Below are 27552 nucleotides of genomic sequence, written 5' to 3'. Positions count from 1 at the left end.
TAGGGCCATTCAAACTCTTTTTCATTGAATCTATGTTTATTCTAAGAAATCCAAACATTAAGGCATTTTCTTTTTTTCCAGGCAGAACATCAGAAGATTGTGAAAAATCTTAACAAGGATAATAAGAAAGAAAGAAAGCTGTTGACCTCATGTGGATGATCAAATGTAAGCAAGCATCTAGGTAAGTAGCCAAATGCCAATTTCTAGCCTTTTGGTAGCCATGTACGCTAAGCTGATGTAACATGGAGTTTAATAAACATCGCACATTCTTTGCCTACATTTTCCATAATAAATAAAATATTATTAAAATGATGACAGCTCCACTATATTTTTCCTACCAAAAATACTGGTTAATCGTTACTGATTTCTGAGAATTGCAGGGGCAATGGAAAACACTGTAGTTAAAGTTTTTCACTGCTTTGGTCAGGTCTGTGGTGTTAGCATGGTTTGGCTTCCCTTTGCAAATGTGTGGCTAATGAGGGCCAAATACTCAAGAAAGAAGCCTGTGCTGCTATGTCTCATATCCAGCCTTTCCAGATTATGGCTTAAAGGACAAATATTGTAGATTTCTCTTCTCCATCTATTTTTATGAAGAAGTAGCATAGGTAAAAGTTTTAAAAAGGAGACTGGGGGAGGGAGAACTGGTGAGATGGTCCAGTGGTTCACAATGTGGTCTGGGCTTCCAGAAGACCCTGGGTCTATCCCCACCACCCACATGGTAGCTAATAACCATCTGTCATTCCAATTCAAGAGAATCTGATACCTTCTCTGGTCTCTATGGGCACTACATGCATGTGGTTCACAGCCATAAAGGTAAAATATCCACACACCTAACATTTTTTAAAAGATTAAAATAAGTTTAAAAGGGAGACTATAAAAGGGGAGGGTGGGACATATAGTCAAAATATATATGTGTATAAAGGTCTTTACGAAACTCATCACTATGTACAAGGAATACATGTCAAGAAAATTTATATTAAAAGGAAGAATGTATAGTATACTTGAACTTGGATACTGGAAATGTTTAGTATTTCTTTAGAAGAAAAACCCAAAACAAACTTACTTTGGTCAGTAAGTAACTGTCTGTGCCAAAGCATGTACTTATAATATATATCAAGAGGTTTAATAGAAAAAGAAACTAAGTTTTTAAGATAAGTGTATGAGTTAAAAATCACCATGGGTTGCTTTTTTATTAATATATACATATTAATTTATATACATTACTATGTATCTTTTTGTAGTTAAGCTTATAAAAAATCACTATAGTCAATTATATGTACTATCCAAAAACCCTGAAAAAGTCACAAATTTTGAGAAAGAAAAACAAAATGTCTCCTTTTCATTATATGATCGACACCACAGAAAAAAATTTGCCTCTAGAAGTAACATGTATTCTTTAAAATCAGAAGTTGTGTCATTTTCCTGAGGGCTGTATGTGACTGGTCTTGGCTCTGCTCCAGCTTGGAACTTCCCATCTCTAAGCAATGCTGTATGGAAGAAAGACTGAGGTCCCCTGAGCTGTTGTTCCCAGGCCCATCGATCACTGGACGGATGCTGCAGATAGTCTTGAGTCTGAGTGATTTGCTCGCTATTTATCTACATCATCGAGAGCAGCACTTAGTGTTCCTATCTGGAAAATAAAAGAATATTCTAAGGCCTGAGTGGCAAAGTTGAACCAAACCAAACATACCTGGTGCCTGACTAGGGCCTTCTCACACATCTTCAAGGAAAGACCTGTCTAGAGAAGCATTTCTAAGGAAGAGGTTGATGTTCATTAAGCCACACTTGATCAAATAGAAGGGAAAAAAGCATTCACAAAGCAATGTTGCACCACAATACTGGAGCAATATGACCACAGAATCAATGAGGGCTGTAAAGAAGCAAACTTTCCAGTTCCTTCTACATAGTCAGTCAACGCACATGGAATTAGAGTTGTCAGTTGCCACGTAAGCTCATCTGCCAATTTGAGACAATGATTTTGGCTTGATTTAGGAATCCCCCCCACCCCTAGGTTTTCCTTTTCTTTTTTCCTATTAACAGTATGGAACATCGATTGGTATTGGTCATATAGTACATGCCAACCAACTGTCAAGTTTAGAAAGTGTTGTTTCCTGGCTCATAACATGCATCTTCTTTTTGATTGGCATATGAATCATCAGGTTAAAAACAGCAAAAAATAACCAGCAAGATAACTTCTTCATTCATTTCCTCATATCTTTTAAAATAAAGTAAATAAATTCTTTTACTAAAACCAGATGGGATTTCTCATCCAACTTCCTGTGTTTTATTTTGGAAATTTGAACAACAAAGAAAGACAGTATCTCTTCGCCTTTATCTTGTGGGTTCTGTTTAGAGTCAGATTTCTTTTTTGGATCATGTTTATGTCCTTGTTGGTTTGTGTGGCATCTTTAATTTCTTGTTGCCTCTCACAGGAGGCAGGTTCCATCTTTTCTCTTTTTACTTTTTTATTAATTTTTATGTGGAATTCAGATGAGAAAGGCTGTAGTATTGCCTTGACTGCCTGCCATGATATAAAATGCAGTAAAACGTACAGCTGGTGAGAGTCTATTTAGAATGTTTTAATGAAATATAAAGAAAAAGACCAGGTGCTTAATTTTTACATGCTGCATTTCATTTTAAAAATTCATGGTATCTTTTTGAATAATTTTTACTCATGCAGATGTTCTGAACATTGGAGACAGGCTTTTCCTTTATTTTCTTTTTCACAATAAGCTTTTGCACAAAGAAAGTGGCTGGGTGGCTATATTATTTGTGAGTCAGGACTCTAATGATAATTATTCTCAGATAATTGCCAAATGACTCATGGCAAGACTTTCAATGATGTGTACCTTGTTTTTCTAGTTTAGAACTGGAGGATAATGGTTGTTTAACATAATGGAAAGAACTTTGGGCTATTTGAGATGAAATACCTGTCACAGGGAATGTGTTGACTCTTCAGATAATAGAGAAATCCGTCTGTGCTATTTGTCAGAGGATGAGTCACCGACTGAAGAACGATGTGTCACAGATTTTAGGGTGGTGAAATTTCCAAATATCAGAATTACTTATTCTTTTAGCTTGACATAAATTATGAGCAATTCAGTCTGAATCACTTAGTACTAAGTGATTAAAAGTTGAAGTGACTAAGTTTTGTCCCCCACCACAATTTATAAATATATTGAACTCTCAACTAACATTCTGTCCCTTAGAGAAAATATATGCCAAAGCTGCACCTCTCACGGTGCTGTGTGCCTGATACTCATGCAAAGCCATGTGCTTCAGTGATGGGGTGCCCGCTTGGCTAATGAGTGAATATGCAAAGGACATCAGGATACATCTTGTGAGTGATTATCATTATCAGTAATGATGAGGATGAATTCATTGCGAATTAAGTTACTTCCTGTGTTTAATAATCTTCATTTTTCAAAGTTATATCATTCTGGAAAGAAAAATTACTAATGGATTTCCATTTGACAAATCATCCTTTACCATTAAGTCATGATATATAAGAACCTTTAAAAAGAAGTATTTGCTCTCTGCTGTTTGTTCTCTGCACATTGACCCCAATAACAGGGTGACTGTGTCTGCCTGGGGTAAAAGGGCTCCCCTGGGCTTTGTTCTACCTGTTTCTCATTAATCGATTCATGAAGAAGTTAGGGGGAAAAAAAACCTCAAAAAAAAAAAAAAAAAGAAAAAGAAAAGAAAAGAAAAGAAAAAGGAAAGTCCATTGTTTTGAATGACTACACATGCTCACTATTCACAAATTTAGTCTTGTTTTCCTGATTTGCCCAAAAAGGGCAGTTTTCCTGTTGAGGTTAATTTGGGATACATTCTAAAAAACAAGGTTGAAATATATTTTATTAGTGACAGCCGTTTGTTTTTCGCTATATTTAGATCCTCCCAGGATTCTTTAGTCATAAATTGATCAAGATTGTGATCTCAACCTGGTATAATGTAAGGCTTCTGAAATGGGAATAAAAGAAAACTCAAAATCACAACCAAACAATTAAAACAAACACAAAGGCGTGGGTTCTCTATTTGGTCTCTGTTACTGTTTTCTGGCCAAGAGTGACTCCACATGATGTACCTCTCTGATTAGTTCCCCTAATCATAAATTTACTCCAAAATAGTTGGGTGTATAATAAAATTTCATGCTCATAAAAAGTCTGTTGAAGTGTGTAGGAGGACAGATAGAGATGAATTCTGTGCCTTTGGGAACTTTCAACTTGTGTAACAAGTAGCACTTTTTTATTTTTTTGTCATTTAAATATGGCCCCAGGATGGATAGTATATTCCTTCAAGTTCAAGTATATTCCTCACTCTTATAATAAGGAGAAAACTCTATTGACATTTTTCATTACTAATTTCTTCTTTCATGTTTCAGTGGGAGAGCTGAGGGTTTGGATGAAAATTATTGATGAGCAGAGCAGATTATTGGCTGCTCTTGGTGCTGGTGGTGGACACACTCACTGTAGACCTGCGTGAGAAAAGTAGGGGAGACGAGGAAGCTGTACATGGGTTGTAACAATGCATCCTTGAGAACCTAGGACCAAACAGTGGGAAAAAGTAAGATCAACGAACTGCCATGGAAATCCTCAAATTTCACTGTCTCCTTGATAAAGAGCAAAAACATGAGGGAGTATGTTAAAAATGCAAGAATCCAAAATTTTAAGTATGAAAATAAATGCCTATAATAATTGCAAAATTATGAATTCTTACATGCCAAAAAATATAAAAGACATTTTTTATTACATCAAGACTGACAAAATATGAAACTGGCTTGCTCAAGTTTGTGTATTTAGGGAACAGGGGTAGAATAGAGAGATGTAAACAAAAACTAAGCCTAAGAAATATATATATATATATACTCCCTTGCCATATTTCTGTTTTGCCCACTGTTGATAAGAGCAAATGGCTTCTGCTTTTAAAATAAAAATCGAAGGAGAGTAGCTTCATCTCAATCGAATTCAACAAATGTGTGCACGTGTGTGGCAATGTATAAATATGAGTGAATGATTTCTTGAATAAATATAGTGATCAGTTTTGAGTTGATCTTTCTTCCAAGTTCAGGATTCCAGCACTCTACAGTCTTAACAAATAGGAATCTGAGTCCTAATACACCCAGATCTTAGCACAGAGGCTGGCATGGTCGGTTCTGGGTTGTGCTGTGCCACTCATTATGGGATGAGCCAGTACACAGAGAAGCCAGACTGCAGGGCAGGCTCCAAGTTTTCCATTTCTGCTGTTTTTCTTATTTCTTGCTGCCGATGACCTTTCTGGATCTCTGTTTCTAACATTGGCACCAAAATATTGTGTCTCCCATCAACTTCCTCATAAGTGTGAATCAGTTAACACCTGTAAATCACTGTGACTTGCAGCTGAGAAGTGTGATGTAAATACAAGGTAATTGTAAAAGCAAAACAAAACAAAAGCCAGAAGCTAATTTCCTTCAAAAAGCATTGATATTTAGGAAACACAATGCTGGCTTTGTCTAGCTGAGTTGTCAATATTTTGGAAACAGAAGTATCAGTGTATCTGAGGCAGCAAGAACAGGTGAGCTCTTTCCTTAGGAGACAGGGTAAGAGAGAAGCATCACACTTCTACAGCCAGAGACACAGACCACAGAAAGAGAAGGGCAGCTAGCTGATGCTTGGAAGTTCCTATGCTTATTCCATTGATATATATTAAAACTGTATGTTTAAAAATATTGATTTATGTGTTTTATATTCTCCCACACATTCTGTAAAACCAAGTTCTTAGGAATTGAGTCATTATTTTCTTTTATAATTCCACAAAAAATCAAAAGAAGTTTAGTATATTAATTTAGAATAGAAAAAATATTACACCGTATTTTGGTGTTTAAATAAGTATAGAGCTTGTGGCTTTCCTTGTTAGTAACATAATTTCTGCCTTTGAAATGCCTATTGTATGTTAAAATTATCTGCAAGTGAAATATGTAAAAGACAGACAATATATTTACTATTGTAAGGAAATGAATAAGGAAGCATGGTTCAAGGTGACAAAGAAATATGAGATATTTGTGAAATTTTTCTACACTAAGATTCCCTTTGAAAGAGTCATCCTCATTGGAAAGTAAATAAATATCTTAAACACAAACTGTATCTTTGACTTGGAGAGATGGCTAAGTCTACAAAGTGTCTATTCACAAACACGAAGGCCTGGTTTTGGATTCCCAGCACTCACATAAAAGCTGGGTAAACCTGTCACCTGCAATGAAGGGAGGAAAGGAGGCCAAAGCTGAGTGTGTCCCTGGTGTTCATCCATCAGCCAACTTAGCTGAATTGAGCTCCAGGTTCAGTGGGAGACCCTGCTCAAAATAAACCAAAGAGGTGAAAAATGACTGAGGAGGAAACCTGCCTGTACACATGTGTGTGCACCCCCACACATGTGGGCACACATGCAAAGATAAAGTGCATGTTGTAGAACAGGAATGACATAGAGAGTCAGGAGAGGAGAAGAGAGGAGAGAGAGAGAGAGAGAGAGAGAGAGAGAGAGAGAGAGAGAGAGAGAGAGAGAGAATGTCATCTTAGCTTCACCATCATTGGGAAGGGAAGAGAGTGTTTACTCACTGGCATGGACAATAAATAGCAAAATTATGAAAAAAACTTTTTAGAGTTATCATACCAATTTATTAATTTAATTATATATCCTATTATACCTCAGATTATAATTTACTTAGTATCATGTTTATTACACTGTATCTAGTCTAGTTATGGAGAAGATTACATAATTTTTTGCTAGGAGAACAGATGAAAGGAAGGTAGAGAGGTCCACTTGGATGTTTTCAACCTTATTTGGGAAAGCACCCAGTTTCTCCCATCCTTTCCTCTTCTTTCCTATGGCAGCATCTGAAGGAATGATCTGATGCATCTTTGTGTTGCCTTCCAGCTCCCATGGTCTGTGAGCATGTCTCCTTTTTCTGCTGACTTTACCACATCAGCTATATAGACTGGGGAGGCAAGTCACAGACCTCACTGCAATTCCTGCGGACAGCACAGAATCCTCTGGTCCCAGCCCAGCCTCCTTGTGTTGTGGTCATTCACAATGGGAGCCTCACTGAGAATCTTGCTATTTACTCAGCAGCTTCCTGAGGTGCATACTCTGTAGACTTCTGTGTTCCATGCACGGTGTATTGGTAACAGAATTACTTAGCAAAGTTAATCTCTTGTCCACCTCTTGTGACATCTTTGTGAACAGACTTACATAGCCATTGATGTGATTTGGGCAGTAAGATCTTTGGAGACATTTCTTCCCAGTCTGGATATTCTGGTCCGTTCGTGTAAGGTACCATCCTTTCTCCCAGACTCAGTCTGAGAGGGGTGTTTTCCCTACATTCTCTTGCTTTCTTACAACTTCCCAGAGCTCGAAGACGTAAGAATTTCTTAGAAAAAAACCTTTTTCTTGGGGACTGGTGACATAGCTCAGTCAGCATAGTGTTGAGCTGGATGCCCAGGACTTGTTGGGAATGAAATCTGGATGTGGTGGTGTACCTGGAAGGTGGGTCGAAGGACCTCTGGGGCTCACTGGCCAGTCACCCAAGAACTAGCTCCATGAAAAAAAAAACCTGCTTCAAAACAAAAACAAAAACACAAACAAAAAAACCTGCTTCAAAACTAGGCAGACATTGAGGAATGATACCTGAAGTATATGTCTAGTCTCCAGGCATACCAATACACACACACACACACACATACACACACACACACACACACACACACACACACACACACACACACACACACGAGGGAGAGAGAGACAGAGTCATACTAATGCACATATACACATACCAACGCACATAAACACATAGCTATATAAACTCATCAACAAATACACACATACCCCCCTTACCCCCCCCCACTTTCTTTTGTTTTATAACTGAGACTTCTCTCAATCTTTCTTTCCTAAAGTCACCCCTGTTAAGTATTATTCATGAACTGGAATAAGAAAGCAGGAAAGGACAGTCAAAGGTAGGAGAAATTGACTTTTGTAGTTAAGATGAAAGTATACCTTCACAAAAACATGGGGCAACCAAAAATTTGATAGTTGATATAGCAAATAGCTTTAGGAACATAGGGAAGAATGGGTCTAAGGAGGATGTTGGCCTGTCAGAAATTCCACTCCTGGAATTTAACTTGCTTACAATCTGTATTTTATTGGTTCAGCCCATGCAAAGCGTAATGAAAATTTACACCATGCAACACTTATGGTAGAGTGGAACTCCATGCTTTGTGAAGACGAGAAGAAGGAAAGAGAGGAACTCCAGGGAGCAGATGACCAGACCAGCACTAAAGCATCAAACTGAACACCAGACTTCTGAGGAGGAAGCAGGAAGACCGGATGGCAGTTCAGGAAGGCATCTCCATCCTCTAGTCTGGGATTCCCAGCAGCATCTGAAGAATGAATACAAATTTCATAGTGGTGAAAATACTGCGGTTTTGTTTCTTGTTTTCCAAATGGTCAGTGCAATCCAGCAGGAAAGTTAGAGATGCTTAATTCCTAGAGCAGAATTGCAATTAGGTCGGGTGCATCTGTTACTTTAAGAAGGATTGACTTGTTTTTCCTGAATACATTCCTGCACTTCAACACAGGTCCTTGGGTGGGGTAGTGTTTTGGAGGTCAATCTCAGCCATGAACAATCTTACACAAACACAGGCGCCACAAATGAACTTATCTAAGGAGAACTTTCTCTTAGGTTTCCTAATATTTCACTAGTAGTAAGAGGTAGAGGCTGCAGATTTCACCAACTGTATCTTATTGTCACTGCAAAAAGACAGGTGACCGATGTTTACCTTGGTTGTGTAGTTTTCCAAGTCCATGTCTGCTTTAGGTTCTGTGAGGTGAACTCTTGCTATAAAGCCATTTCCAAGTGATGCTTTCTTTACTGGATTCTTTCCAGAGGGCCTAGCTCCAAAAATCTCAACTATTCCTTTCCAAAAACTTAGAAGCATTTTCCTTAACAACTTTTCTTCTTTGAACATTCTAACTGGCTTCTGAACTGGCACAATCAATCGAAACACTCAGTCACTAAATAACACAAGTAAAAGGTTATAGAATAGATTCTCACTCTGTCTTCCTTCATCTTCTTAATTCAGGAAATTCTCACCCTCTTTCCCTCCACCCCCGCCCCCATCTTCTGGCCTCAGTGTAATAAACCGCTTCCTTGCAGGATCACTGCTTCTTAGGCAATAAAACAGCCGTGTGCAAAATGACATTTTAGATGTGAGTTTGAAAGATCTGTCTCTCATTAGGACCCCATAATGTGAGTAACTCCTTGGGTAGTTAGCACAGCAGGGAGCCTGTTTTATAACGGTATATTTGAAAGATATATTTATTGTTCTGCCACCAGAAAAAGCTCAGAAGAGAAGGAAAAATAAGTTAAACTTGAGTCATGGAGTAGACTCCCTTGAGCCCATTTGGGGCCATCAAAAATCTGACCCCTCTTCCCAAACGAAAGCAAAACTTCCAGGAATCCTTAGTCAGCTTATAAACAAAGAAGGGCCCATACAGAAGTAATGAAATTTCCAACTGTGGAGAAAAGCACTCCTTTATTTTGTTTTTAAATCAAGGAATGATTGATGTGGTTGCAATTTGATGTTTGCTTTTAAAGAGATTCTTTATTTCACTTAACTACCCACCTCCATTCCCTCCGGCTGTAAAGTAGCTCAGCAATGCTCACCTTCCTGAGACTGCTGGCCTGGGTTAGGAGATGCCGCGGAAGGCTTCGGTTCTCTGTGTTCGCACCTTCCTGTAATTCCACCTTGTTACAGGAGCAACAGCAGCCACACAGGCCTGTCCACTTTCACCTCCTTCACCTCTCAGGTTTTTGGTTATTTCTTCCAGCACATTTATTTGGGCAAATGCTTTCAACACAGTTAGTTCTGTGTTAGAATTCACTAAGTTTCAAGAAAAATATAAATGGCCAAGTGAGTCTGTTTTCAGGTTCTGGTAGAACTAATTTTATAAAAAGTCCCACTAAAGAATTTGTATGCTGATATAAAACTTGCTTAGAACTTGTGGAGGTTTTTAAATTGTCATGCTACATTATTATAATTGTTTCTGCATATCAACTGTATAAATTAGTACAGGCTGCATTCTGACATTTCCGTACACATGTATACACGCTTAGATCATGTCCACACTCCAGTCTTTGTCTTCTCTCGCCTCTTCTCCTGCTCTTACCAGTTCTCTTAGTTCTTCCCAGCTCCCCCTTCTGCTTTCAGCTCATTTTTTTTCCCATACAGGGGAGGAAAACTATGATACTTACTCTTCAAGACTGGCTTTTATTTTATTTTGTTTTATTTGCTTAACATGATGTCATTTAGTTCTTTCAATTCTCATGCTGTTTTTTGTTTCATTTTGTCATTCAAGTTTGAGACGACAATAACTATGAGGTAATTAATACTGAGAATCTTTTGATTTCACATGTTTCATAACTTAAGGAAGATGTGGAAGTTACAATGAAGGTTTTTGTCAGAGCGTCCCCATTGCTTGCTCCCTCTTGAAAAGCTCCCAGAGGAATCATAGTCTGAAGGGTCTTCTGTGAGATTAATGAATGATGACAAGTCTATGTAAGGTAGCCAAGTCCCACCCTAACATTTCATAATGACACACAGAGGTCCTTAGTACTACATGGTTCTCTGTAATAGGATCCAAATACAAATGCCAAGTGTCAGCCACCAAGCAGGTTCAAAAGTTTTCTCTAATATATGACGATATGGTTTTGTTACCTGGGAACTTGCCTTGCGAGGTGGCTTCATAGCATTTACTTCTATGTGAACTCGCTTGACGCTGAGTTCTACTTAAAACCATTTATGACTCTAGCAGATGGTTTTGATTTAGAAAGAGTGCTTTTTGAGCCATTTCTTTCTAACTTCCTTCCCCCCTGGCCTCTGTCTCCCGACTCTTCTCAGGAGCTAATTCCAGTCAGGTTGGAAATTACAAGCATGTTGTTTAGTGCTGGGAATGATGTGCTGACGGATGAGCAGAGGTAGGGTCTGAACTGGGGTCTCAAGGAGCAGCCTTCAATAGATTAGAATATCACCCTACTGAGAAATGGACCAGGCAGAAGCCTGATTTTCCTTCAGTGCAATTTAATTTTTCAGGGCCTGTAACTAAGATTGGCAGTTCTGAGCCCCTCGTTCCTTGAGCACAATTTATCAGCGCAAGGTCAGAGAATTCTTTTGGGCCTGTTTCTCATGAGCAGTGATAATTATGCATGTAGACAGCCCTCCTTGTATTATGTAATGTGCTGAACGACGCGGGGAGGATGGTTTTGATTTAGACTCAGAAGCACCGTCACCAGACCCAAATGCATCTAACATCCGAGTAACCCAGGAATCACCTCTGATGTTCTGGATGGGATCCATCAACACACCCCCCAATGAGGACACATCCTTTTCTTTATGACTATCAATGACTTTCAGCTTGACAATGCAGAAATGTGCCATTGATGTAGGCCATATTTGAGGGAGAGTGCCTTCTGGGCTTTCTCAGTCATCAGCCTGTGTGGGGCTGACTTGGTGGCAGGAAACATCTCTAGATAATGCATTCCTCTAATTGCTTCTCCCCGATATGCTGCATCTCAGCTATTCACAAGGGAAGCTCCCACTCTTCCTTTTGGGAAGAGTCACCTATTTGGCCCTCGCTTTGGCTTTGGGAATGAGTAAGCCTTACTGAGCTGCTTGCAAGGGTAAGTAGGCCAGAGCTTTCCATCACTGGTTTCATGGTATTTAGCATCATTCAGAAGATAAGGGTTTCTAAGCAAAGGGTGGTACTGAAAGCAGAACATTGGTGGGTTTCTGGGCTAGTCTTCACTGTTAGACCCCAAAGCACTGGAGTGACACAATGCTAATCCTTAAGAGATAATGAAAGGAATCTAGGATGAAGTAGAGTTATCTACCACTTTAGAGATAATTAAATCTAGAGATAATTAAATTGGTACTCAAAGGGTTCATAAATGACTCAGCTCAAATTCCAGTGTTATCCAGAAATACTGCTTTTTTTTTCCTGTTTTATTTTCTTCTCTTTCATTTTTTTTTTCAGACAGGGTCTCACTATGTACCTCTAGCTGTCCTGGAACTACACACTATATAGATCAGGTTGGCACTGAACTCACAGAGATCTACTTGCCTCTGCCTCCTAAGTGCTGGGATTAAAGGCATGCACCACCATGCTCAGCTAAGACAGATTTCTTGACAGGCACCACACTGAACAAACTAGTCTACACCAGCCTTGGTAAAGATTTCACTTCCCTTTAGGGATGCTGTTGTAACTTTTTTGTTGAGAATAAAGAAACTAACAAGAACCCTTCATGTCTTTATTGAATGATGTATTGACAGCAGCAGAGTTAGAAAATGTGCCAGCCACCATGCTCTGCTGTGTTGTGGCACTGATTTGTAAAAACAAGCATCTTGGCCATTTGTTATTTTTACATTGTTTGCCAGCTTCTCTTTCTTTAACAATTTCCCAAGGTTATTTATTTTTGTGTGTGGCTGAAGATAAATATGTTTCATTTGAAACTCTTCTTCAGTCACAAAGAGAAAAAGAGGAACCCAGTTGGAATGTGTGTGTGTGTGTGTGTGTGTGTGTGTGTGTGTGTGTGTGTGTGCCTGTGTGATTCAACCCTGCTTTGTATATTTTCTTTCCTTCTTCACAAAACTTCAGTCTGATCAGATCCCTCTAGAAAATGGATGGATGCCAGCAGTGACCAATTTGCTGAACTCTGTAGTTCCACATAGGTGGGAGACTACTCATAGTCTCCTGTTCAGGTGACATGCTTTGTGTGATGAATCAATAATTGCCATCGAAGAAATCAGACTATCTAAAATATGTTTGTACACAGTTATAAATATTATTTGAATATCAGATATAAGTAAAAATATTTAATAAATATTAAATTATTTTGGTTATTTTACTTCTTATTTATTTGTGACTGTGTTTCTTGGTTAATAGAATCTACTTTTGCCATTACATTTCACCTTAGTTTCTACCAAACATATCAAGGAATACACAGTCATCAGACCATTTGATTTTTAAACAGCTTCTAGTGTGTGTGTATGTGTGTATGTGTATGTATATGTGTGTGTTTGTGTGTTTGTGTGTGTGTGTGTGTGTGTGTGTGTGTGTGTGTGTGTGTGGTTGGTGTGGTTGGGAGCAAAAACACCACAGCACACATGTGGAGAACAGAGGACAACTTGCTGGAGTCAGTTTTCCCCTTCTAGTGTGTAGATTGTGGGACTACTATGGGAAATCGTACTGTTTCCCAGCCTTGTCAATATGGGCCTTTACCTTGTGAGCCATCTGGTCAACCTCCATTGGATTTGTAATGTCATTAGAATATTAAAAGTCTCACATATGTAAGCATAACTGTAGTAAAAAGCCTATTTTGTTTTGCTTGTTTTGTAAATATCTTATGGTTGTTTATGTAAGACAACCAAAGTCATTTTTCATAAATACTCTTCAGAAAAGTAGTGTGCACTGAAAACACTCATCTGCATAGAGAAAATCTTAGTGGGCACCCTGCCCTCCATATTTCAGAAGAAACCTGAATTCATGCACATGGATTATAATTATAGTGTGGATACTCTGACAACACTGACTCATTCTTTAAGCATTTTCTTTCCCTTTCCTCAACTTCTGTTAATGGTCAAATCAGAAGATAGCCTTCATTTCTAAAATCTTTAGTGTTAGAAGAGATATATGTGTAGTTCATTACAGGCTTTGGAATTGAGATCAACATTTTTATATTTGTATGCCCAAATAATTAGAAAATGATCTTATAAAGCAGTCAATTTCTATCTCCACCGCACCCACAGTGAACAACATGTTAGTGTCTGTAGGATGCTGTGGAGGAAATTATTTATTCTCTGTACCTTTAACCAGAATATGGGGCCTATCATATTTAACATGCATCCTTAAGCAGGCTGACTCAGGAAAAAGTTACGTGAAAATTCCACAGAAACAGCAAAAGGGTGGCCGAGGACTTAGGCACAAAGGACATGGGATTTCTTTCTAGAGAGGAATAGTTTTCTTTTCTTTCCTTTTTTTTTTTTTTTTTTTAATTTAACTAGTACACTTTGTATTGCATAAAATCTGTGAGGCTCTGCATTAGCTTGGCAGGATGATGAAGCAGTGTTTCCTAAGAAAATAAACGGTCACCAACTGCAGATTTTTGGCATTAATTATTCTAGCTTCTAGAGCCAGACATCTTTTAGAAACTTCATTATTATTAGGTATATGTGCTTAATATCATTTAAATTATTGTTTGACTCATACCTTTGCCAACTTTAGTTTTTTTTCTCCCCAGTCTTGATGCTTTTCAAGAATATAATCTATGAGGTTCAAAAGGAATTCCTGTAGACTTAATGCAGAACAGAAGCAATTTAGCATGACATCAAAATGACTTGTTTCTTGTGTGTGTGTGTCTCTGTGTGTATGTATCTGTATGTGTGCCTTTGTGTGTATCTGTGTGTCTGTGTTGGTGTCTGTACATGCACTTGTGTGTTGCGTGTGTGCCTTTGTGTGTGTATGTGTGTATGTCTGTGTATGCACATGTGTGTTGCATATGTGCCTTTGTGTGTGCGTGTGTATGTGTAGTGTGTGTGTAGTGTATATGTGTATATACGGTGTGTGTGTCTGTCTGTCTGTGTATGTTTGTTTGTGTGTATGTGTGTATCTCTGTGTGTGTCTGTGTATGCACATGTATGTTGCATGTGTGCCTTTGTGTGTGTGTGTATCTTTGTGTATATAGATAGGTCTACCAGATGTCAACTTCAGGTGTCTTTCCTGAGGGGTCCTTTATCTTTAAATTTTATTGTTAGATAGGGTCTCACACTGGTACCTAGAGCAGAGCAACTAGCCTAGAAAGGCTGGTCAGTGAGTCCCACTAGGTATATGCCTATCTATGCTTCTCCAGCACGGACTGGCTCTACACATATGTGCCACCATGCTTGCCTTTTTCCATGGTTCTGGAAACTGAACTCAAGTCTTAATGCTCGCATGACAAGCACTTTATGGACTTTGCTATTTTCCCACCTCGCCAGACAGCCTGTTTCAATTAATTGGTAGCAAGTGTTTTCTTTTTCTTACTTTTAGATATAGTCTCTCTATAAAGCACAGTCTTCTCTCAAAGTCTAATGGCTTCTGTCTCCATAACACTGGGAATACAGGTGTGCAATTCTAACTAACAAAGGTTTCTGATGGAGATGCATGTGCACTCACAAGTCTCCACAGAATTCACTTGTTAGAGCCATAGGCAAAATGCTCTGATGGCTTTCTGCTTAATCTTCACAAAGACAATAGGAGACCACCAGTACCCTTGGAAACCTAGAGGACCACTACCATGCTCTAAGGCCCTCAGTGCTTGTGCTCCTGGGTCCCTGTGTAACTTCACATAAGCCATTTATTACACAGGGTAGGAGAAGTGTCAGTATCTATCTGGAAAGCTGTTAGGGATTTTATCTAATCAGGAGATGGTTTACAGCAGCTCTGACCTTGCCTGGCCTTTTTGGTGATACCTCTGCTACTGATGACATAGGCAATATTCAGATCTACCCTCTACATGGTGTGTGTGAGCCACACAGCCCTGCCTGATGGCAAGCTGCACCTTCCTTGGCTGGGCTCAAGCCAGTTTTTCTCTGGTACAGCTGGTTTAAAGGAGTCAGGAGAGCCACTGAGTACCCCCAAATGGGCCTCATCCCGAGTGAGAAAGCTGTCCAGAAGGGATTGTCTTGCATGGAGTACAGTGTGTGTGTGTGTGTGTGTGTGTGTGTGTGTGTGTGTGTGTGTGTGTGCAGGTACATATGGTGTCCAGAGATTGATACAGGCTGTCTTCCTAGGTTACTTCTCTATGTTATTTCCTCAGATAGTTCCTCTCACTGAACCCGGAGCGATGAGCTAGACTGCTGTCTAGGAAGTCCTGAGGAGCCTTTTGTTTCTACTTGCCCAGTGCTGGAATCATAGGCTTGCCATACCGGGCTTCTACATAGGTTCGCTGGATCTACACTCAAGGCCTCATGTTCATGCAGCAAGCACTTTAACCACTGAGCTATCCCTCCTAGCACTGTGCACAGGATTTGGAATAGTGACCATCCTCTTTAGGGAGGAGACTTTTCTCAAAGCACATCAGACATTACTTTGGTGTCATCTGAGACCTTCCTTTATTCCAATCTTGGTGGCCCGTCTCCTGTATCTTGTTGGTGTTTTCTTCTCAGTCCTCAGGTTCCCAGATGGCACTCAGATTAGAAATCCAGGTGTGGCTATGAAATCCTCTCTACCCTATTACTGGAGACTTCAGCTTCACTCTCAGCTAATGCGTTCACAATCCTCCCACTCCCGCAATCTTCCTCGTGGCGGCACAGGTATTTGGAATACAGTATTCCATCATTGTGAGAGATATTATTAATACTCATGCATGTACAGATAAATGTACCTTTTAGAAATTTCCCAACAACAAACACAAACAGACTAACCATTGATTAAAAAAAAAAAACATATGTAGGGAGGTGGAGTTAGCATTTATCTGGTGAAATTCCAGTGGGCAGAGCGCTTGAGCCCAGTGGTTAATTTTATATCAGATTTCAGCCAGCCGGCAGTTACTCTTGTCTGCCGGTGACTACTTTCTCTGTCACTTGGTATTAGATGTACTACACACCAAGCAGTAATTATCTTTGACACATAATTATTATGGTTTTGATGACAAGAAAGACTTTCCTTTCAGTGCTTTCATAACACATATCCCTGAAAGTCCAGGCTTGTAAAATGTGGCTAAAAATTAAAAGCACTTGGATTCAGATTGAATTCTAGGAGAGGGAATAAAACAAAAGAATTGGTTGTCTGATTGAAGGGATCGTTTGGAGAGCAGTAAAGGGGAAAAGAAGAGGGTGGAGGCTCTTTCAAAGTTTCCCAGGTTATCCCACCCAAAACATTGCTGATAGAAGGGAAAGCACCTAGGGTCATTCACGTGCCGGGCAGAGCTGCCTGGTACGTCATGATGGGTACCTCGAGAGGAAAGGGTTCCTGGGGAGTAAGTGACCAAGGCTTGGATTAAAAGACAAAGAAGGTGTTCTCGACAAGGCTACAGGCACCGCACGGATGACTCCCTGATCGGCCACCTGTGCGTTTTCAGTGTGGGACTTGGAGAAAGCCCCAGCTATTGGCTCGGATAAAGAGTTTAACAGTTCTTTGCCCCAAACAAAGATTTTTCTTTCTTTTATTTTAATGCTCACGATCTGGCATGTCAAATCTGAAGCCTGTGGCCTTTGTGGCATTTAAATGCCTACAGCCAGTAGGTCTGGGTCATCATACTATGGTTCCAAAGCTTGGACAAGACTTACTTGAAAGCCCCCTGGAACTTCTCCTTAGGGGCATCTGGGGACAGTGGCAAGGGAGTGGCATGCTGGAAGCTATGGGATGGGGAGAGAATTGGGGTATGCTGGAGAGGCTTGCTGAAGACTTACAGTATAATACACGGATGCAATAATTTAACACTAGGAAGCTGATGTTATCTAGGATCTGACTTGATTTTAGAACAAGAGGAAATCTATTGGGTTGACCACTGGAGACTGGGCTGAAACCAGTACTGTTTTCCTTCTCCTACTAGGAAGTAAAAAAAATCTGGGCACCCGGGAGTCTCCTGTGTTCCTAAGGTTCCTCCCTTGCCTCCCAGCCTTCTCAGCTGTAACTCAAACAATAATAATCAAGTGTGCTGACTTGAGAGAAGGTCTAACTTTAGTTCATTTTGTTATTTAGTGATGAGGGGGGAGGAGGGAAGGAGGGGAGGCCGCCATCTATGACTAATGCTGTCTTGCAAGCTCTTAGCCATATTTAGTAACGTGGGTATAAAAATAAGCTTTTGGTTCAATTTTTTTTAAAGTTGACTTCTGTTTCCTTTCTTCTATTCCCTCTCCCGAAGATGGATTTAACTAATTACACTCCCAGCTCAATGCTGATAGACGTGTATTTATTATCGGTGCTCTAAGCCCTGGAATTCTTTTTTTTTTCATCCATGAGGCTACAGACATATACATTCTACTCCAGTCCCCGTGAGCTGTCAGAGTTAAGAGTCCAGCCAGAGCACTGCGATATGATAAAGTTTTCAGGCCCTGTTTAGTTAAGACTGAAGATCTGGTACCCAGCCAATATCCACCACTCAGGGCTCTTTTCACAGTCCAAAATGATTTGGCTTAAACGTTTCCAACTGTGATGAGGTCCCATTTCAGTGATTATGCAGTCATTCACTTTTCCACATCAACATCAAAGTCATTAACAGCCGAGTATTATTGCATTGGCTGGAATTCAGTTAAGGACTAGAGGGAAGTTGCTCTTTATTAAGATAAATCATTGCCTTGGTTATGTCACCCATGAAATAATCAATTTACTGTGTTGGTTAATTTCCTTCCTCTTTGATCTGTGAATGAAATTCAACAGATCATTGTTTCACACAAGCACCCCTCAAAAGATTTTTAAGGGAAAAGTGCACACATGTGTTCTGGATGGCTGTGGTCTTACAAGAACGATAAACAATGCACCAATGCTGAGGGCTTCTACCCTCCATCAATCATTTCCGCAGTTATCTTTGCTGTGTCCCAAGGGTGGGGCAATACCTGGAGCTAGCCGGGTGATCCTGTCTCTGAGTTCGTGAATGTTCTGTTAAGTAATAAAATGTTAAGCAGAGCTAAGCTAAATACTTTAGGGACCACAAGCTTGTGCCACATCCAAAGTGGGATATCCTTGCCTGGAATCCAGGATGAATGAACAGTGATAGTTGCAAGGATACTCACTTATAAATGGGAGGCATCCTTTTGAAGGATCCCTCTCATAAATACCAAATACTCTTTGCTCCACAATTCATGGTTCTGAGAGGGAAGGAAGTTGAACGGGATGTTTTATTTTCCTTGCTTTGGTGATTCCTCTGAGAAATACTCTTGTACTTGGATGATTTAAAAATATATATTTTATAATGAAATATTTCAAACATGCAGACAAGTATAGAGAATAATATATAATAAAAATCCATGGACCCATAACACAACTTTATCAAATCTTAACATTGTACTTCAGATGTGTGTGTGATTTAAAGAAATAAATTTTATAGATACATCAGAGGATGCCTATGCAGCCTTTCTCTATTCTTTTCCATTCTCCTCTGCAAAGGGAATGACTGTCGTGAATTCATGGACATGAATATTTTATTTTATGCTTTATTTTTGCTGCATATATTTCACAACTATATACAACAATACTATTTTATAAATGTTTTACACTTTAATTATTTTGAATGGGGCGTATTTTGAGACAGGATCTCGCATTGCTCAGGCTGGTCACCTTCAACTCCTTTTCCTTCTGCTAACCACCTGGGGATTATAGGGACACACCAAGCAGGCTCAGTTTTAAAACATTTTGGAAATCAATCCTTTTTCAGTTTGCTTGTTTCATTATATTGTATAATGTTAAGAGTTGCCAATAACAGTGCAAATAGAACTAAATTGTGGTTGTATAGTATTTCATTGCATGGTTACATTTGAAATATAGCCATGTCTCTTCATTTCTATGTATAAATGATCCCCCTAGGGCACATACAAATAAATAAAGTTAAAGACGAAAGGACTTCTGAGTCATAGATCATGCATAGTTTTGTCTTTGCTAGGTGCTGCCAAATTGCCAACTTTTATCTCCATCAGAATCACTGTTTCTCCAGACATCCCATGCTGGTGTGATTGAGAATAACTTTCTTATGAACATCAGACCTACACAGTACCCCTCATGATCCACATGCTCATTCTCCACACTGAAAAGAAAGCAGAAAATTGCAGGGCCGGTGCTTCTAATGAAGGGCAGTGTGGCCAAGATACTTATCTCTTAGCTCTCTTTCACCCTGACTTTGGAGATCTGGCTCAGGAGATATGAGCAGTCAAAATATTGAGGGCTAGGTTGTGGTTTAAAACATGTGACCAGATCATCTCAGTGAGCAGAAAAGGAAATAAAGGAGAATTTTCCAGGTATTTTAGACCCCAAACCATACTTTCATAAAGTGCTTTTAATAAACACAAGGCTCAAGTCTTAATCCTCAAACTTGCACAAAAGCAACCAAACTATTTTTTTAAAGAAGTTTTACCAGTTTCTTGCATAGACAGAAGTTTTCCTGTGTCCTGCCATTTGTGACCATCCAAATAAACACATAGAAGCTTATATTAATTACAAGCTGTTTGTTCTATTGTTCAGGCTTCTTGGTAGCTAGCTTTTTCATCTTAAAATAATCCATTTCTATTAATTTATGTATTGCTACATGGCCATGGCATTACCGGTCTGCTGGCATGTTGCTCCTTGGGTGGCGGGCTGGTGTCTGCTCTGATTCCACCTTCTTCATCTCTGTATTCAGTTTGAATGTACCATCTAACCATATTCTGTCTCACCATTGGCCAAACAGCTTTATTTATCAACCAATGAGAGCAACACATATTCACAGTGTACAGAAAGAAAATCCCACAGTACTTTCCCTTTTCTGTCTAATCAAAAAGGAAGGTTTTCATTTTAACATAGTAAAATTACATATAACAAAACAATTATCAAGCAAACATTACAGTTACAATGTCTAGTATATTTATATTTGTCAAAATTAAAGGAAATATTCTCTCATCTATCCTATATTTGTGAGTCTAAAGTTTTATAGCTAATTTATCTTTTATCATAACTAAGGAAAACTATAATTATAATTATTTAGTTTTCAATTCCATCAAAGACCCCAGAAGGACATAACATTACCTAAGTAAACAGGAAGTAAATTGTAAGCAACTTCCAAAATTCTAGAAATGACAGAGACATCTGGCTTCCTGGACAGTCACCTGAAGTTTCTCTGTCATGTTGGGACATTCATCTTCAGCCTATAGACCCAGAATCTCTGGCATATTTTTTGGTGAAGCAGGAAATTTGGAGGACGATTTTGCCTCTTTTGGCAAAGTTCATTATTCACTTTTCTCTGTGTCTTGCAGAATGTCTGGCAGTTTCTTCTGTGAAGCAGAAACCTGAAGGGCCATCTCGCCCTTTTTTGGCAAAGTTCAGTGATCATTTGTCTATGGATCCTGTTTATATAACACACTGTCAAGCAGTCCAGGCAAGAGCAGTTTCTTGACCCAATGGCTAGCCTTTCTTATATTGTAAGTAAACTTCATAACAAATTTCTTTGATGCCTATCATCTTTGAAGTAATTGATGCTGTCAGAAGCAGACACGTCTCACTGTCCAGAAAAGCCTAAGTTTTTAAAACATTTTAAATGTCATATTCTGTAGGTCTTTGAAGTGTTTGAAGATTATTTACCTAATTGAAATATATCTTTGCATATCTAGAAAAGTTAACTAACATAATTTCAGTTTGATTATGATAGATGACTAATTATTAATCTGTATTTCTTAATTATACATTACAATTTTAAATGAGTTGCATAAACATAATACCTTAAACAAGAGTAGAAATATATATACAGTATAACAAAATTGACCTTAAATTTGTATCAATAAACCAAAATCCATACTAATGTAAAGAATTTTGAGATTAACAGTTGTTTTTTGGATTAAAGTAGATTTAATAATCATTTCTCTATCACTCTTGAGTCATTAAAATCAAGTAGCACTTAGGGAACACTTAAGTCGGAATAGTCTTATGTCACTATGCTCCCATGCTCCAGGTTAGCGAGGAACCCTGTGTCAGGGAAGCTGCAATAGGAAAAAAAATGAATTCAGTGGTAACACAGAAATCAGAAGAAACCAAAATGTGCTTAGGAAATGATTTCACCAACTCTGATTAATTCCAAGTTTAAAATGCTTGTCTTCTCCCAGAAGGTGTCATAGATTCTGTGTGAGAGGCAGAGAGGGTTGGGTACTATTCCCTTCCCCCAGCCAGACTGAATAAAGTTTATGACTAAGCAAGAAAAAGCAGAGACTGGTATGAGGGTGCATCCCAGGCATTAAAGGTATCTAGTCTTAGTGAATATATATATATATATATATATATATATATATATATATATATTCAATCAGAATTAAATCTTACCACTGTCATAATTTTTTTTATAATTATTATCATGCTTTCTTAATTTATACCTGTGAGGCTAGGGAGTTTTTCCACCACATCATTTTTGATTATTTCTAGGTAGGTGTTAGGCACCACATCAAATGTGTCTTGTGGAATCCATTTTCAATCAGTAGAGAAAGTGACTGCTAGGTTGTTCTGTTGCCCAAGCCTCATCCTTCCCATACATGCTTCTCTTCTACCCGTGTTCTGGGCCTACATCACCCACAGGGTCAGTCTTTTGTTTCTTTGCCAGCGAGAAGCACTGTGAGAGATGGGAGCAGTAGGGAACTCTCCTCCCTTCCTTCCTTGGATGTCTCACCATGGAAACAAGTTCTTAAAAACATCTCATTTTATGATATAAGGTGAGTAAAGACAGAGGTAACTGGAGGAAATTAGAGCTTAAATAATTATACCTTTTAGTTTTTTCACAGAGGCAATGTTTTTACCTTTGATAGTAAACTGTCAGAATTTTTGTATCAAATATTGAAGTGTGTTCGGTCTCAGAAATAAATCCAAGCCTCAGCTTCTTCCCTTGTAAAATGGAAGCAATAACTAATAACTCAGTGCCTACTATGAGGACTATGGAGGTGATTCAGATGCTAACAAATAGGAAGTAGTAGCATAGAACCCAACATGAGAGATGTCGCAACTGAGATACTACTACCTGCTGTTGTTTGAATATTGTCTCTAAAGATCATGTGATGAAGGCTAATTTGACAGTATTTGGTGCTGATGGGAATCAGTAGAACCCTCAGGAGGAGGGGCCAGGTTGAAGGTTTTGGGGTACATGTTTTTGAAGGCACTATTGAAACTCCATTTGCTTTTTCATCCTCCCTCTTGCTTCGTGTCTGCCAGAGGTGGGCAGCTTTGTTCCACACTGGTTTCTCCAGTATGATGTGCAATTTAGCCACAGATCCAAGAACCACATAGCCAACTTACCAGAGATTGACACCTCTGAAAAGTACCTCTCAAAACAAACAGTCCTTTCTTCCCTGTAAGCTGATATTCTCAGTCATTTTGTCTCAGCAATCTAAAGCTAAAATACACATCTTTCTCATGTTTATTTCCTCTGACTTACTATATCTTCTAAGAGATTTTCAGATAGTGATTTGTAGTTTTAAAAGTAATGGGAAAATTTTTTCTACAATGAAGTCAAGATATTACCTTTGCTCCTTTTCCTGTGAACATCTGTAGGTAGGATAATAACTGACAAATTGTATTTTGCTTTTGTATTTCTAGATGAGCACCATGAAGCAGAAGGATCTTGGATTGAATTCTGGATCTATGTCTTCCTAATAGCAGAACCTTAGATTAAATTCCGTCTCACCTGCAAGAATTAGAGTGAGGAACGCTTTGAAAATCCGTGTAAGACACTTACCTCAGGACTAAATCAATGTGAGCCTGGATGATGTATTACGGCCCTCACTGCTGTCCTTAGTTACTCCTCAGAAGCAGGTGTAGGATGAAGACAGTAAAAGAAAGCAGCAGCGTGGACTCTACCAAAGGAGACCCCGCTTCCTTCGGAGCATCCAGGGGCTCTGCTCCCGTGTGTTTGTGTCAACCCCCTGTGCTTGACCCCCAGCTCTGGAGTCACATGGCTCTGGAAGGCCTTGTATTTATATTTGACTTCATTCTGAGGATATTTCAAGGAACAGGTATAGCATTTGTTTACGACCAGGTGATGGTTGCTTTGAGAGATACGCTGAGGTGCAGGGACTTTAGAAGCCTGAGTCACACGGCATATAACTTGGAAGTATCGTTTCCCATTAGTCAATCAATTGATAAGTAAAATCACTTTCGAGGGAGGGAGGAATGTGACGAACGGGAAGAGCTCTTGAAGGAGGTACCACCTTGTCCTTGTGGCCTGTTTCTCACAGGAGGGGAAGGAATGGAAATGCCAAGGTGCTACGTTAGTGGAACCGTTCTGCGACACACTTGTGCTCTCCACACCTGAAAGTGCTTTAAGGAGCACAGGACAAAATACCTTCTTCTCATTTCCTTGTGGCAACAAAAAATATTCTTTCCTTTATTTGGGACGAATTCTTAGACATGAAAATACTGCATAGACTCACTTCTGAAAAAGCTGAAGATTAGGGAAAATCCCACAAGCATGGAATTTGGGACATCACAGACATACGGGTACTTCTTTTATGAGCTAAGATATAAAGGTTACCTACCAATCTGCTGTTTTCTGCATGTTTTTAGTCCAAACATCTAAGCCTTATCCAAGATTTTCAGTAAGTCTAGGAAAATGCACATTTCCCCTCATAGAAGATATAAAGAAATGAGAAAATTTTTCTTTAACTTCTGAGAACTGTCTCTTCAAAAACAAATAAGAAAACTAAAGAGTAAGCCAAAATATAAGCATAGGTGTGGAAACAAGACTCTTAGGTTTTTATAATGCAATTCAATTTTACTAATTTCCTTTCCTTTCTCCTATAGCAAGATACTAAGAGATAATAGTACAGGGGACTGAATTGTTTAAATATTTCAGTGGGCAGTGAGTAATAGTCATTATTTCAAAGGTGGTCATTGCTGTTAACGTTTTCTCATTCCTATATATTATTGTATTTAAACAATAAACAGAATTCAATGGTAAATAAAGTCTCAAGCTAATTATATTTGTTGTTGAGTGCCCCTCTCTATCAATTTTTAAAATTTATAAAAATTGTATTTTAAGATAGTGGCTGGATTTTTCAGGAAACTCTCCTTTTTAGCAGTTCACGTTTGATGACAGTGTCTTCACATTACTAACATTAAGCATAATTTCTCAACAGAAGACAATTACATTAATGAATGATTCTTGTGCTATCAAATCCCATGGAAGCCATTTCTGCAAAACCAAGTGGAAAATCTGTTCTGTGTTTAGAAGAGATGGCAGTTCTCATACCCAACAAAGAAAGCCAACTTTCATATTCAGTTACCAATGGATAAATGCTGGCCTGGAATTCCACTCTCAAAAAATGCCCTAATAAATTCAAGCCCCAAATAAGTTCATGTCCAGTAGAACAGTTCATTATTCATTGGGTATGGTATAAAGAAAAGCTTAATATTTTCCTAATGATTCTCAGCCTAGTAAATTTTATTTCTCATTTAGGTAAAAAAAAAATCCACTCTACTAGCTGTGATATTCCTAAATTAGAAGAAATTTCTTGTTTAAAGATCACCATATATAGAATTTCCAGTGTTTAATCATGTTTCCTCCTTGATAAATATTTTCTGAGTAGTTGAGAAGTTTTCTTCCTCACCACATAATCCATGGCAGAAGGTTAAACTTTCATTTCTCCCTAAGTCTGATTTATACCAAAAACTCATAACTTGGGTCAGATAAAGCATTTTTTCTGTACTCTGGAATTTGTTTCTTACAAGAGTAAGTGGAAAGAAGATCAGCATTACAGCTGCCAATGAGAAATGCTAGCCTGCGGGTCACTATGTCACCCACTCAGCTTGTAAGAAGTGGTGGGTTCAGAGAGAAGAACCCAGGTAGTTAATAGCAGAACCAGAATTAGTAGAGAGGTATTTGGTTATCAGTTTGTTTCTCTGTCTCCCACTGTAACCCTCTCTCCATCTCTATTACTTTTTCTGAAAACCTGCCTAATATTTTTGCGAGCATGGGATGACTGAGGGGTACCACAAGTCATCATGCTCTGGGGAGGTGGATCCTGAAGTGACACAGAGGAGTTTAGGATGCTCTAAAATGTCATAGGATTGGGGGAAAGGAAGGAAGGAGGGTTGAGGAAAGAGAATAAGACCTTCAGACAAACATCTCCTCTGCACTCTGCTGGGAATGAATGGTATGGGGCAACAGCCCGAGGCTTCTCAATTCAAGGAGGCTGGAAAGACTGGGGAAGACTCATTTACACAGTTTTGGAAAGAGACTTTCAATGCATGACAATAAAAGTAGAAATCATAACAACAAAAGATGGATGGACTTATTGCATAGACAGAGGATAAGCAGAAATGTCTTCAAAAGCATAAAACAATAAGAGAGGTGCCAACTTACCTCTCTTAGCATCACTGTTACTGAGAGACATGCAAGTTGAAACAATAACACAGAGATAAGGATGCAGGAAAAAGAAACATTTTCACAAGCATAAAAAGTGCATATCCCCACAAAGAAGCAAATAAATGAAAAAAAAAATGAACAAACCTTAAAACATCACAGGAGCATCATATTTCTCAGCTAAACAGCTAATGATAATGAAATATTGACAATGTCTCAAATGAAGAACTATGAGAGACCCAGTACAGAGGCTGTGGCTCACACCATGGAGTGGGATAACAGTATGAGAGACAAACCAGATAACTTTGTTGGAGAGAGGGCTACACATCTGTCTCTGAAGTTGCAAAGCACCCCTTGTTTGGGACCCAGCAATTCTTTCTCTTGGAATGAACCCTGGGGTAAAAATACCCAAATATTAAAGCCTCAAGCTGAAAAAAATTACACATTGGAAATATTGGTTGAATAAATTCAATATGCATAACATGCATATAAATTTTCATAAAATGTATGCAATATTTGGACACATTATTAATTTGTTTTGCTTCAATGAGAAAGGTGTGCAATGTGCAATATCTATATGTCTCTATCTATATCTATATACATTTAAAAAAGTTTCAGTGTATTTTAATGTCTTATATTTTATGAGGAAGAATGTTCTGAGAGAATGGAAATCCTCTCCATGGGTGTGGAAGACTTATTGAGAAAAGAGTAAGTTAGGAGTCCAGATAAGACAGGGAGCACTGAGAACCATGGGGTTGGCAGTGATGGTGGTGGTGATAATGATGATGATGATGGTGGTGGTGGTGGTGATGATGATGATGGTGTTGATACTGATGACATTGATCATGGTGGTGATGATGGTAATGGTGGTGATGATTTGCGAGAGTTTGCTGGAACCAGATCAATTTTGGTCTGTTAGGTCATGGTAACAACCTGACATTTTCTATTTCTTCACCCCTTTCCTGTCTTTTGTACAACCGTTAAATCCACCAGGACATTTATTTTGTTCTTGTGCTTTTGTTGTTAAAACCTTACTGCTCAGTATGAGAGCTGCTAGCCACAGAAGGATATGAAGACTTCAAAAATGACTGATAGGAGTTGTAAGATAGGATATGTCTTTAAGGAACATTTATTCTGGCTATTCAATGAGATAATAATATTTGGACATAAGGAATTGAATGAAATGCTATATAAAAATTAATTGTACCAATTCCTTTTTACTTTTTAAAATATGACTAACTTTATATTCAATTTATACTTAAGTTTAAATTAAATAGACATTTAAAAATATCTGAAATTATCTGTGTGGCTCACATACTATTGCTATTAAAATCATAGATGTAGAAGATACACCGTTGTCATAATTGTTTGCTGAATAAATGAGTGAGAAAATGGCTCAGCTTTTTTTTTTCTTTTGTGATCTCTGGATTCATTTTTGATGCCAAGACAAAGGGACTTGCAGC

At 38.6% G+C, this 27552-nt stretch overlaps 1 long non-coding RNA gene across 2 annotated transcripts; it reads left to right on the top strand.

The window, feature by feature from the left end:
- Nucleotides 1-27552, top strand: LOC143272961 (uncharacterized). Of its 2 annotated transcripts, XR_013050646.1 has the most exons (4): nucleotides 1-181; nucleotides 21009-21173; nucleotides 22340-22448; nucleotides 23326-27552. It is a non-coding gene; the product is annotated as an uncharacterized LOC143272961 (long non-coding RNA). The 2 variants fall into 2 exon arrangements; XR_013050647.1 differs by lacking the exon at nucleotides 22340-22448.

This window comes from Peromyscus maniculatus, chromosome 4, assembly GCF_049852395.1.
Source record: "Peromyscus maniculatus bairdii isolate BWxNUB_F1_BW_parent chromosome 4, HU_Pman_BW_mat_3.1, whole genome shotgun sequence".
Lineage (NCBI taxonomy): Eukaryota > Metazoa > Chordata > Mammalia > Rodentia > Cricetidae > Peromyscus > Peromyscus maniculatus.
Note: the sequence above shows the minus strand (reverse complement) of the source record. Positions and strands in the feature narration are given on the sequence as shown.